The following is an 11,142-nucleotide window of genomic DNA, read 5'->3' on the forward strand; positions in this document are numbered from 1 at the left end:
TGTGGAAAATCTGGGACACTATTACACTGCTGGTGGAATTGTGAACTCATCCAACCTTTCTGGAGAGAAATTTAGAACTATGCCCAAAGGGCAACAAAAATGAGCATACCCTTTGATCCAACAATACCACTACTAGGTCTATACCCTGAAGAGATTATGAAAAGAGGGTTAAAAACATCACTTGTACAAAAATATTCATAGCAGCCCTGTTTGTGGTGGCAAAGAATTGGAAATCAAGTAAATGTCCTTCAATTGGGAATGGCTTAGCAAACTGTGGTATATGTATGTCATGGAACACTATTATTCTATTAGAAACAAGGAGGGATGGGAATTCAGAAAGCCTGGAGGGATTTCCATGAACTGATGCTGAGTGAGATGAGCAGAACCAGAAAAACACTGTACACCCTAACAGCAACATGGGGGTGATGTTCAACCTTGATGGACTTGCTCGTTCCATCAGTGCAACAACCAGGGACAATTTGGGGCTGTCTGCAATGGAGAATACCATCTGTATCCAGATAAAGAGCTGTGGAGTTTGAACAAAGTTCAAGGACTATTCCCTTTAATTTAGAACAAAAAACAGATATCTAATTGTCTGATCTTTTTATCTCTTATACTTTTTGTTTCTTCCTTAAGGATGTGATTTTTCTCTCTCATCCCACTCAATTTGGGTCAATGTACAACATGGAAACAAAGTAAAGACTGACAGATTGCTTTCCATGCCGGGGAGGGGAGTAAGATTGGGAGAAAAATTGTAAAACTCAAATAAAATCTTTAATAAAAAACAAACTTGAGTTGATAAACTTTAAGTTATTTTGGTATGTTGAAGTCTTCAGTCTTTGTATAATAAGATTTTCAATTAGACAAGCTTCAGAGGTTTTTAAGCTAATGAGAAAAAGGACACTTTGGCAATTACTCCTCTTTTTCTCAAGAACACTAAATTACCTCTGGATAGCAAACTGCACCTTTATTTTCAAGTTTCTTCAGAGATATTATCCTCTGAGAGAGAAGAATTAAGATTTGTAAGAGGCAGTGGTGACCACCAGCCCCTACTTGGTGCAAACATGAGCTCTTAGTTACCTATAATGACATTATTTCTCTCCAAAACCAGCCTAACCTGAGAATTACTGAGTTTTTTGAATGAGCGAAAATTTCAAGCAGTAGAAGAGTTGTAGCATCACTTGGGCAAAGCTATGTCTGACCAAAATTCTCCTAATATGCCCAAGATGTTATCTTCCCTCTGAGGTTCTTCATATACCATCCAAGTGGGGAAAAAGGCTATCTGTCAAATTTGGACAGTGATTTTTTTTGGAGTGAAGTTTTTCTTACAAGCCCAAATCTGATTGATTTTTATTGTTCCTTTGCTGCCTTCTAGATCCAAGCAGAAAAAAGTTAACTCACATAGTCCATATGGTTAATGTGAGTTCTATTATTCATGATTTTCTTCACATGGTCGTTGACCTTTAGTTCTCTTACTGTGTTGTTACTTCCCCTCTGAAATATCTATAGCTTATCTGCATCCTAAAAATCTAACCTAGACATGAATACCATCTAACCTAGACATGAATACCATTTTCTTATTAATCTTTGCCCAGGTCTAAAACAGGTGGTACCATTATCTCCCTCATTCCAAAAACTATTTCTTTACTAATGTATCAGCATAAAAGTAACTATTAAAAAACTTAATTCCTTTGACTTTATGGTCCACTAAAACAACCAATTTTTTTCTCCTGAAATATTATGTGGCCATGCCTCAAAATATTTTCTCATCCTGTATAAAACTTTAACTTTTCATATTAAATGAATCTATTTTTGGGGAGGCTAGGTGGTGTAGTGGATAAAGCACCAGGCTTGGAGTCAGGAGTACCTGGGTTCAAATCCAGCCTCAGACATTTAATAATTACCTAGCTGTGTGAGCTTGGGCAAGCCACTTAACCCCATTTGCCTTGCAAAAATAAAACCTAAAAAAAATGAATCTATTTTAACTGAAACCTTTTGTAAAAATCCTAATAATTGCCTCTGTTCTCTCAATTGTAGTTCAATTTACTTTTCTTTCCTTTTTTGAAAGTTATACCCCTGGATTTCCAACCCCCATTTATCTGATGAGGTCTTAGAAGTATAGATTTCTATGAATACTTGCTAAAATCTGAATTGGTAGGTGGACATAAGCACCTAGCCTATCTAGTCTCAGTGATCCTTCTTGAGTCAGAATTTGTCTAATTAACTTTAAATCTTAAATATCAGTATATCAACTGACTTTGTTTGGCACCCATACCCTATCAGTTGATATATAGACTTTGAAAGCAACTGGGTGATTGTTTGTTTCACTAAATCATATATCTTAGGTTACTGTACCCCTCATTCTTTTGTAATATTCCATGTTGGATTTGCTGCTCCATATGTAGAATCATTTTTTACTATAACTATTTGCCCCTCCCTTCTTTATTTATAGAGTATTGATCAGATTTATAAGGTTTTAAACAAACTTATCAGTCCTTTTCATATTCTGTCCCTGGCCGAGTATTCTATATTTCTCATTTTACCAGGGTTCATAAATCCAAATGCCATTCTCAAGGCAACTTGCTAATTACGTGAACTTTTCCAGTGTCTATTCCAAAGCTTCTCCAGTTGCTAAGAAATTTATTTCCTGGAGGTGCCATTTCAAGTCCAGAGATTAATCCTAGTGCTGGTCTATAGTTAATTTTTAAATTTAAATTTACTTATTATTCCAACAGCATTCAGAGAGTTTTCAGCATTCATTTTTTTAAGATTTTGATTTCCATCATTTTCTACCTCCTTCCCTCCCCTCAACAATGAGTTATCTAACATAGGTTATACATGTATAACTATATTAAATATATTTCCATATTAGTCGTGTTATGAAAGAAGACTCAGAACAAAAGAAAATTTAAAAAACTATGAGAGGGCAAAAAACACAAAGTATAAAACACATTTTTAAATGGAAAATATACTTTGATCTGCACTCAAACACTTTCTCTGGATGTGAATTGTATTTTCTAGCACAAGTTCTTTAGAATTGTCTTGTTGTACTGCTGAAGAGAAACAAGTTCATCATATTTGCTCATCACAGCGTTGTTATTAATATGCACAATAGTTCTGCTCACTACATTGGACATCAGTTCATGTAAGTCTTTACAGGCTTTTCTGAAATATATCCATTCAAGATTTCTTACAAGACAATAATGAATGTACATTCATAATCCACAATTCGTTCAGTCATTCACCAATGGGCATCCTCTCAATTTTCAGTTTTCTGCCACCACAAAGAAAACTGTTATAAATATTTTTGTACATGTGGATCTTTTCCCATTTTTTATATTATCTCTTTAGGTCTATCACCACTTTTTAGGTTCTTTCTAGTTGTATTTATTCCTCACACTGCCAGATGTATGGAATGGTCATTAGATGTAAATTCATCTAATTCATCTGCTTCTCCTCCAGGAGCATAAAAGGATGATATCTGTCTTGTCAGCTCTATATTTCCTAGGTACTTTAGTGAGACCTGCAAGGGAAAGGAGTATTATCTATCTCAGGGTATGAATAAAAAGTAAGGATAAATCTAAAGGCACAAGATGAAAAGTCTGGATTAGGTTCCTACATATATTGCAATATTCAATAAGAAGTAGTGTTAGACTTTCTGTCCTCATGAAGCACTAAAGGCAAACTTACAGGATAAATGAATAGATATGAACATAAGTTATCTAGGGTCAGTCTCTAACATATTATTTTTCCAGTAATTATGTATATATCTCCAAGAATCTTGGGCTTCTTGTTCTCCTTTACTATATACTTCTCAAAAAGAACAGAACCACCAACTCATATCTATATAGTTGTGGATACATAACTCCTAATGTTCCTCAGATAAAACTAAGCCCTTCCTCCCAATAGTAGAAAGGGTCTATGTGGATGAGAATATGAGCTGAGCATGTCTAGGTTCACTTAGGAAAACCAAATGGGTCTGGAAGTCCTTCATTACCAAGGCCAAGATTAGAGTTCAATAACAGGCTTCACCTTATGATTTTAGCCAATTTTCTTTTTCGTAAGAGATTGTCCAGGAGTCTGGATGCCAACCTGAGACTAAGATTTCTTAGTAGAGAGACCAGAACTGACGGCAGTACTATATTAATTCAAACTCTAAACATCTTTCTGTGAGGACTTTAGCCACCTCATAGCCATATAAACAGAAGTTGTCACAACTTCAATAAACCAGTTAACATTAATTAAGCATCTTTTATGCTATAGCACTGTGAAATAAAGAAAGGCAAAAGATACTCCCTGCCTTTAAGAATCACCCAGTCTAATGAGAACAAAATATGCAAATAATTACTGAACAAAAACACTTAGATACAGGATAAATAGGAAATATAGGTAAAATGCTAGAAGAAGTTGGGAAAGGCTTCCTGTAGAAGATGGACTTTAAATTGATACTCAATGGAAGTTAGGGAAATCAGAACATAGCAATGTCTAATGAATACAGCCAGCAAAGACTAAGCAGGTCAGGAGATGGGGTGTCTTAGAAGAATGCAAGAAGATCAGGGACATTGGATCTAAGAATATTCCACTGGAAGTTAGGGAAATCAGAACATAGCAATGTCTAATGAATACAGCCAGCAAAGTCTAAGCAGGTCAGGAGATGGGGTGTCTTAGAAGAATGCAAGAAGATCAGGAACATTGGATCTAAGAATATTCAGGAAGTGGAAGATAAGACTGAGAAGGCCTGAGGAGAGCCAGGTTATAAAGAACTTGGAATGTCAATCAAAGGATTTGTATTTGATCATGAAGATAATAGTAGAGTTTCCTGAGTAAGGAATCCATACCTAGAGTTGTACTTTAGAAATATTACTTTGTTAGCTGATGAGATAATGAACTAAAATGGGGAATTATTTGTCAGGAAAATAAACTAGCAGAATATTGCAATAGCGTGTGAGGGGGATGGTTGCCTATATCACAATAGTGGTAGTATCAGTGTAGAGATTTGTATAGGTAAGTGATAAATTGGAGAGTGGGGAGGGGGGAAAAAGAATGAGTCCAATTTTGAAAATGTTGAGCCTAAAGATCCAAGTCATCTAGTTTATGTTTGAAAGACAATTGGATATGTGAAACTTGAGGTCAGGAGAGAAGTTATGGATGTTTAAATAGAATCTCTAATAATTAGTGGAATCCACGATTGCTGGATTTCAGACATTATATAAAGCCTTTGTGTCACATCTCACTTATATCTTTTAAGCTTCTAGAGAAGGAGAGGTCACAGTGAGGTGCAATAGTATTTGTATATGCAAATATTTTCTTAAAGAAAATAGAAGTTTCCACCTTTGGACAGTAACCAGTTCCTTGGGAAAAAAAAGCCTCTTTCATAATAGCAATCCTGATCATTTGCATCAGGATTTTGGCTAGAATTCTTGGTCTTTGAGGTGATTATTCAAAGGAATTCTAAGATGAACTTAAGTTTAAAGAATCAAGAAAGCTCCTCATAATAGATGGACATTGAAATTGTAACCTTAAGTCTAAAGAGAGCTTCTCATGATCTTTAATAAGGATTGCAACTGAGTTAACCTGGCTGACAGGTCTTGAGAAGGGAATGGGAAGATAATGAACTGGACTCCTTCAGAAGAATCCACTATCTGTGATGGGATATATAAAAAAGAAATTCTACGTTTGAGTCTTCTGACTACTTTTGGACTTTCCCGTAAGCATTTCCTTAGTGTTAGAGCAGATCCTACACTCCTCAACTGCCAGATAGAGACCTATATGTACTTACTAAGTGGTATGAGGGGTAAACCTCCAAATGATATTGTATTTTTTCTACCACTCTCCCTCAAAGGACTGAAGAACATTAGCTATGGCAACCCAGGAAATGAAATATCAAAAGAGTTTGTCTCTAAGTGGCCAGTTTCCTGGTGATGAACCTTTGTATTTGATGAGATTGTGCTTCAGAACATGCAGTCTGTTTTGGGGAACTGTGTTCAAAATATTTGTGAAATAATAGCTCATAGAATTTATGTTCTGTTGTCATGACCATGATCAATCTCATTCTAGCATGAAACTTTAAAAAAAGCATTCTACTTTTCAAATAGCAGTTTATTTTTTCCCAAATTAAATGTCAAGGAAATTTTTAGCACCTATTTTTATAGGATTTTGAATTCTAAATTCCTTTTCTTTCCTCTTCTCTTCCTAAAACTTTAGGCAATTTAATATAGGTTTTATATATGCTATCATGTGAAATATATTTCCCTATTAGTCAGTTGTGAAAGAAACCACTCAAAAGAAAAAAGTGAAAAAAGAATGCTTTAATCTTCATTTAGAGTCCTTCAGTTCTTTATCTGAATGTGGATAGCATTTTCGTTCTTACTTATATTAGATATAATAAGGGCAGTTAGCTGGTCCAGTGGATAGAGCACTGGTCTTAAAGCCAGGAGTTTAAATCTGGATTCAGACACTTGACACCAGATGTGTGACCTTGAGCAAGTGACTTAACCCTGATTGCCTCATATCGAGGGTCATCTTCAGTCATCTAGATCCATACCTGTCCATTGGAAATAGATGATACTGGAAGAGGAAGTAAGGCCAGTGACTTAGCACAGCTGCCCTCACTCATATCCTATTCATGTGCTTATCATGGCATCCCCTCACTGATGCCATGGTCTTCTTTGAAAATGCAGGACAAACATCAGATGTATATAAGTTGCTAAAAAGAAGGGCAGTGGACAAAGTATCAGTCCTAGAGTCAGGAAGACCTGATTTCAAATCTGGCAACAGACACTTGTTACTTAAAAGCTATGGGCTTAGGCAAGTCATTTAACCCTATTGTCCAACAATAACAAAAAAAAGTTGCTGAGAAGAACTAAATCATTTATAATTGATCATCACACAATGTTGTTGTTACTTTGTACAATGTTTTTATAGTTCTGTTCATTTCAGTTTTGTCAGTTTGTACAGATCTTTTCTGATATCTGATTGTCCATAATTTCTTATTACACAGTAGTATTCTATTATATTCAGATGCCAGTTTGTTCAGGAATTCTCCAATTGATGAGCATCCCTTAATTTCCACCATTTTGTCACACTTAAAAAATCCATCATTTTTTTAAAATAAATTTAAGTTCTTTTCCCTCTTTTATGATCCCTTTGGGAAACAGATATTTGCTATATCAAAGCATATTCAGTTTGATTGCTTTTGGGGGAAAGTTCCAAATTACCCTCTGGCATGGTTGGATGTTTCTGGATTGGCTCATGCCTATTTCCCCCAGGGCTTCTCTGAAGCCTGTGGGGGTTCTCAGAGCTGGGGTCTGCTCTGGCTATGCTAAGGCATGTGAGATTCCTGGTGTAGGTATTTACCTCACTGTTCCACCTTACTGTGGCTCAGGATTACCACACTGGTTTGCTGAGACAGGGTTTGCTTCTAGCTTACTAGGAGGCTTCCTGTCCTGGACTGCATTCCTCCTTTTACCCAAATAAGACAGACTTTTCCTGCCAATCATCCAAGTTTCTTGGGCAAAAAAATTATTTTATCCTATTTTTCTGCTGGTTCTTCTATTCAAGGATTTGTTGGGGTTCTCTCTCTTTTTGATTTGTGGGTGAATATGGGAAAGAATGGCAATTTACCCCATACTCTGTCATCTTGGCTCACACATATTCTTTGCAGAATATTCTGGATTTTTTTAAGTTAAAGACATCCACATTTGAAAGGAATATTTTATTCATTGCTATCTGAATATAGTTTTTCTTTTCTGCTTCCATGTTTGCCTCTCCTACTTTGAAAGGACTGATTAAAATCAGGTCCATTAAGAACATACTCTTCCTGGACAAATGGATTACCTCAAAAATAGATAAATAAATCCATTAGCCTAGACCTTGAGTTCTAAAGGGATAAATTCTCGAGTGCAGATCAAAGTTGTTGTAATCTGTTCCTGTTGACATAAATGATCATACTGATTCTGCTCACTTTGCTTCATCCCAAAAAACCCTAATATTGGGATTGTGATTTCATGCTTGGATCAGACATAGATCCTGTGTTCCTGAATAGAGTTGGCAGACCCTCCTTGATCTTGAATATTGTGTCTAATACCAGGATCCACCTTCAAAAGGTGTAAGTTCATTTTATTTATAGAATGAAGTACCTGTACATAGAACTTGGGTCTATTTGGTTGTGCTTCAAGGTGATGGATACAGGTAGCCCATGATTTGGCATCTATTTTCTTTGATCAAATAACTTGGTTCTTTTTTCTTTTATCTTCCTCCTCAGGTTCATCAGACTTCTTTTTTCTCTGAGTATGAAATCTAACAAAGGATTGAAGTTTGGTCTTGTTCTTCATCTTCAATGACACTTCCTTTATAATCCAGCATGCCCTGGATTTCACAGTCTCTGACATAGACCAGACCAGTCTGCTCAACAAAAGATCACTTCTGGTCAAATTTTATGCTATAAGTTTTCATAGGTCAGACTATAATTAAAAATCAAACTTCATGCTTGCATAGTTCTTGCCATTCTTCTTTGATTGGTCTCTGATATTCAAATTGATGATAACATCTTCATGGATTTAAACTGACCAATTTTCACCAATGTTAGGTTTGGCAGCTTCAACTATAGAGAAAGCCACAATGGGTTGAGCCATTCCAGCCCACCCACCAAACACCACACTTCCATATTCCAACTGCCAAAGCTTCATTTAGCTGATTCCATCCTTGATATCCTGTCTTATTTCATAAATTGACTCTTTTTTTAGGTTTTTGCAAGGCAAATGGGGTTAAGTGGCTTGCCCAAGGCCACACAGCTAGTTAATTATTAAGTGTCTGAGGTCGGATTTGAACCCAGGTACTCCTGACTCCAGGGCCGGTGCTTTATCCACTACACCACCTAGCCGCCCCTATAAATTGACTCTTAACTGTAACAAATTGAAGTTTCTTAGAAAATAATCATGAAGAATAAAATACCGCAAATTTAGTTTAGGAAGAACAAGCCAGCTTTCCCCAGAATAATACTCAATTGGGACAATATTTTCATCCCAAATGATTTTCTCAGTTGTATACAAAGGCATCTGGTTAACCTGTTGAATTTGAGAAATTAGATGTTCATGATGGAATACCAGTAATTCCAGAAGAAATTCCTTGTCAAAGGTTGTGTCTTCCTTTTCTGGGAGGGCTGACAATAAGCAGAGATATAATGCTACCTGGGGCAGTGTGATTGAGCTAAGAGGTCCAAAAAACATTAACAAAGGGTTATGAGTATCCACTGCTGCCACATATGAAAAAGCAAAATCATACAATTCAGGAAAATGTACAAAAGCAGCTCTCTGTAAAGAAGTAATTCTATCATAGTGAATTACTGTCATTTCATTTGTCAAAGCATTCCCAGTTTGGTCATTAATTTCAAAGCCTGTTTAGAATTTAAGCACATCTAAAAGCTGGAAAAAAAGATAACCATCACCTTTTCTACAAATAAATATGGACACTAACAGTGAACCACAAGACGGGAGTCATCTAATACTGTGTTAAACCAGTGCTGTTTAGGGAATAAGGCTTCTAGATCAACCACCAGCTCAAGAAATTGTTCATAGTAATGCATTTTGTCCATCGGGAAGTTTCAAAAAGTGGAATTGATTTCAGCACATATATGAACCTCTGAAGAAGCTCTGGAAAGAATCTCTGTTCCTTGTAGGCCTATTCTTGTGCCTTTGGATCCCTTTTTTCATCATTCCTTTTTATCATATTCCACAATTTTCTAAGCTTGGGTGTCTTTTTCAATTCTACTTCCAAATATGCAGGTTGCAGACCCAATCACATTGGAGGAGAGATAAGCTGTTGTATTTGACTTCAGATAACATCTACTTCCAAGCTACTGAAGCTGTGATCAAGGAAAAGTAATAAGATTGTCTGTTTCTTCAGAAAAAATTCATTTTCATTTTCAACAAACAGTGATTCCAAGATGGACTTAAAAAAGAGAAGTGGTCTGACTTCTTAAAAAATCTCCCACACAGGGACATTTTCTCTGAACTTCTTGTTCACCATACAACAGATCAACATTAAATAGATCTTGCTGGACACCTCTGGGGAATAGTTTGTCCACAGGTAATTTTCCAGATACTGGCTAAATTTCAGAAGTCAAGACAAACCTTGACCTCTCGAACACTTTTTTACATATGACTTCAATGACTCTTTTTTAAAAAATAGGAATTCTTGCTTTTGCTTTTCATTCAATAAACATTTATTAAGTCTTACTATGTGGGGTCTTACTTTTTTAATTTATTATTTTTATTTAAGGCAATGGGATTAAGTGACTTGCCCAAGATCACACAACTAGACAATTATTAAGTGTCTGAGGTCCTCATGACTCCAGGGCTGGTGCTCTATCCGCTGCATCACTTAGCTGCCCCTCAATGACTCTTGAATCAAAGGAAGACTTATCCTTGACCTGTGGAGTCTAGTATTTGCATGCTAACTGGGTCACAAATTCTGCATTGATCTGGAACACTGGGGGAGGGGGGTCAGAATATTCTTGGATGGAGCTGAAGAATCTTGGGAGTCCTTTTTAAGCCAGACTTGCTCTGACACAGCCATTTCCCCCCTCCCCCAAGGTGATGCCACCTTGGAGGTAGCAGTGGGATACCAAGAGGGCAACTCCTAGACTGTTTCCCTTCAGTTTTTTTCTTGGAAAACCAGCTTAGGCAGTAGAAGTTCTCTAAAGGAGCTTCTATAAGTCCCTTTCCTGAATACACAATCAGGAGTGTTGCTGAGTGGATTCACAAATTGTAGTTAGCTCAATGGAAAACAAACAGCACAAGCCGTCTAAAGGAGTTTATATGATGTTGCTCAGTGAATTCACAAGTGGTGATGTTGCTGAGGGTATTCACATGTCGGAAAACTAGTTGAAGTCAATACAGAAAAAGCTAGGAAGTATGGATTTTAGAACTTGAGACATCAACCTCTACAGTACATGAGGAGAAGAAGGGAATTTGGAAGTCTGTCTAATTATCATGCAAAGGGGAATACTAAGAATATTTCTGTACTATACTACATAGAGAAACAGAACTGAGATTGTCAATGGAGGACTTTGACTTTATCTTAGCTTATAATATCCAGTGCAGAGAGCAATGTGAGGAAGCTAAGCAGGCAGTGTAAAATTTA

The 11,142-nt window shown here is 36.5% G+C and overlaps 1 pseudogene; it reads right to left on the reverse strand.

Annotated features, from left to right (window-relative positions):
* Positions 1 to 8,298: 8,298 nt before the first annotated feature.
* LOC141499408 (RNA helicase aquarius pseudogene) lies at positions 8,299 to 10,119 on the reverse strand (annotated as a pseudogene).
* Positions 10,120 to 11,142: the final 1,023 nt, after the last annotated feature.

Source organism: Macrotis lagotis, chromosome X (genome assembly GCF_037893015.1).
Source record: "Macrotis lagotis isolate mMagLag1 chromosome X, bilby.v1.9.chrom.fasta, whole genome shotgun sequence".
NCBI lineage: Eukaryota > Metazoa > Chordata > Mammalia > Peramelemorphia > Peramelidae > Macrotis > Macrotis lagotis.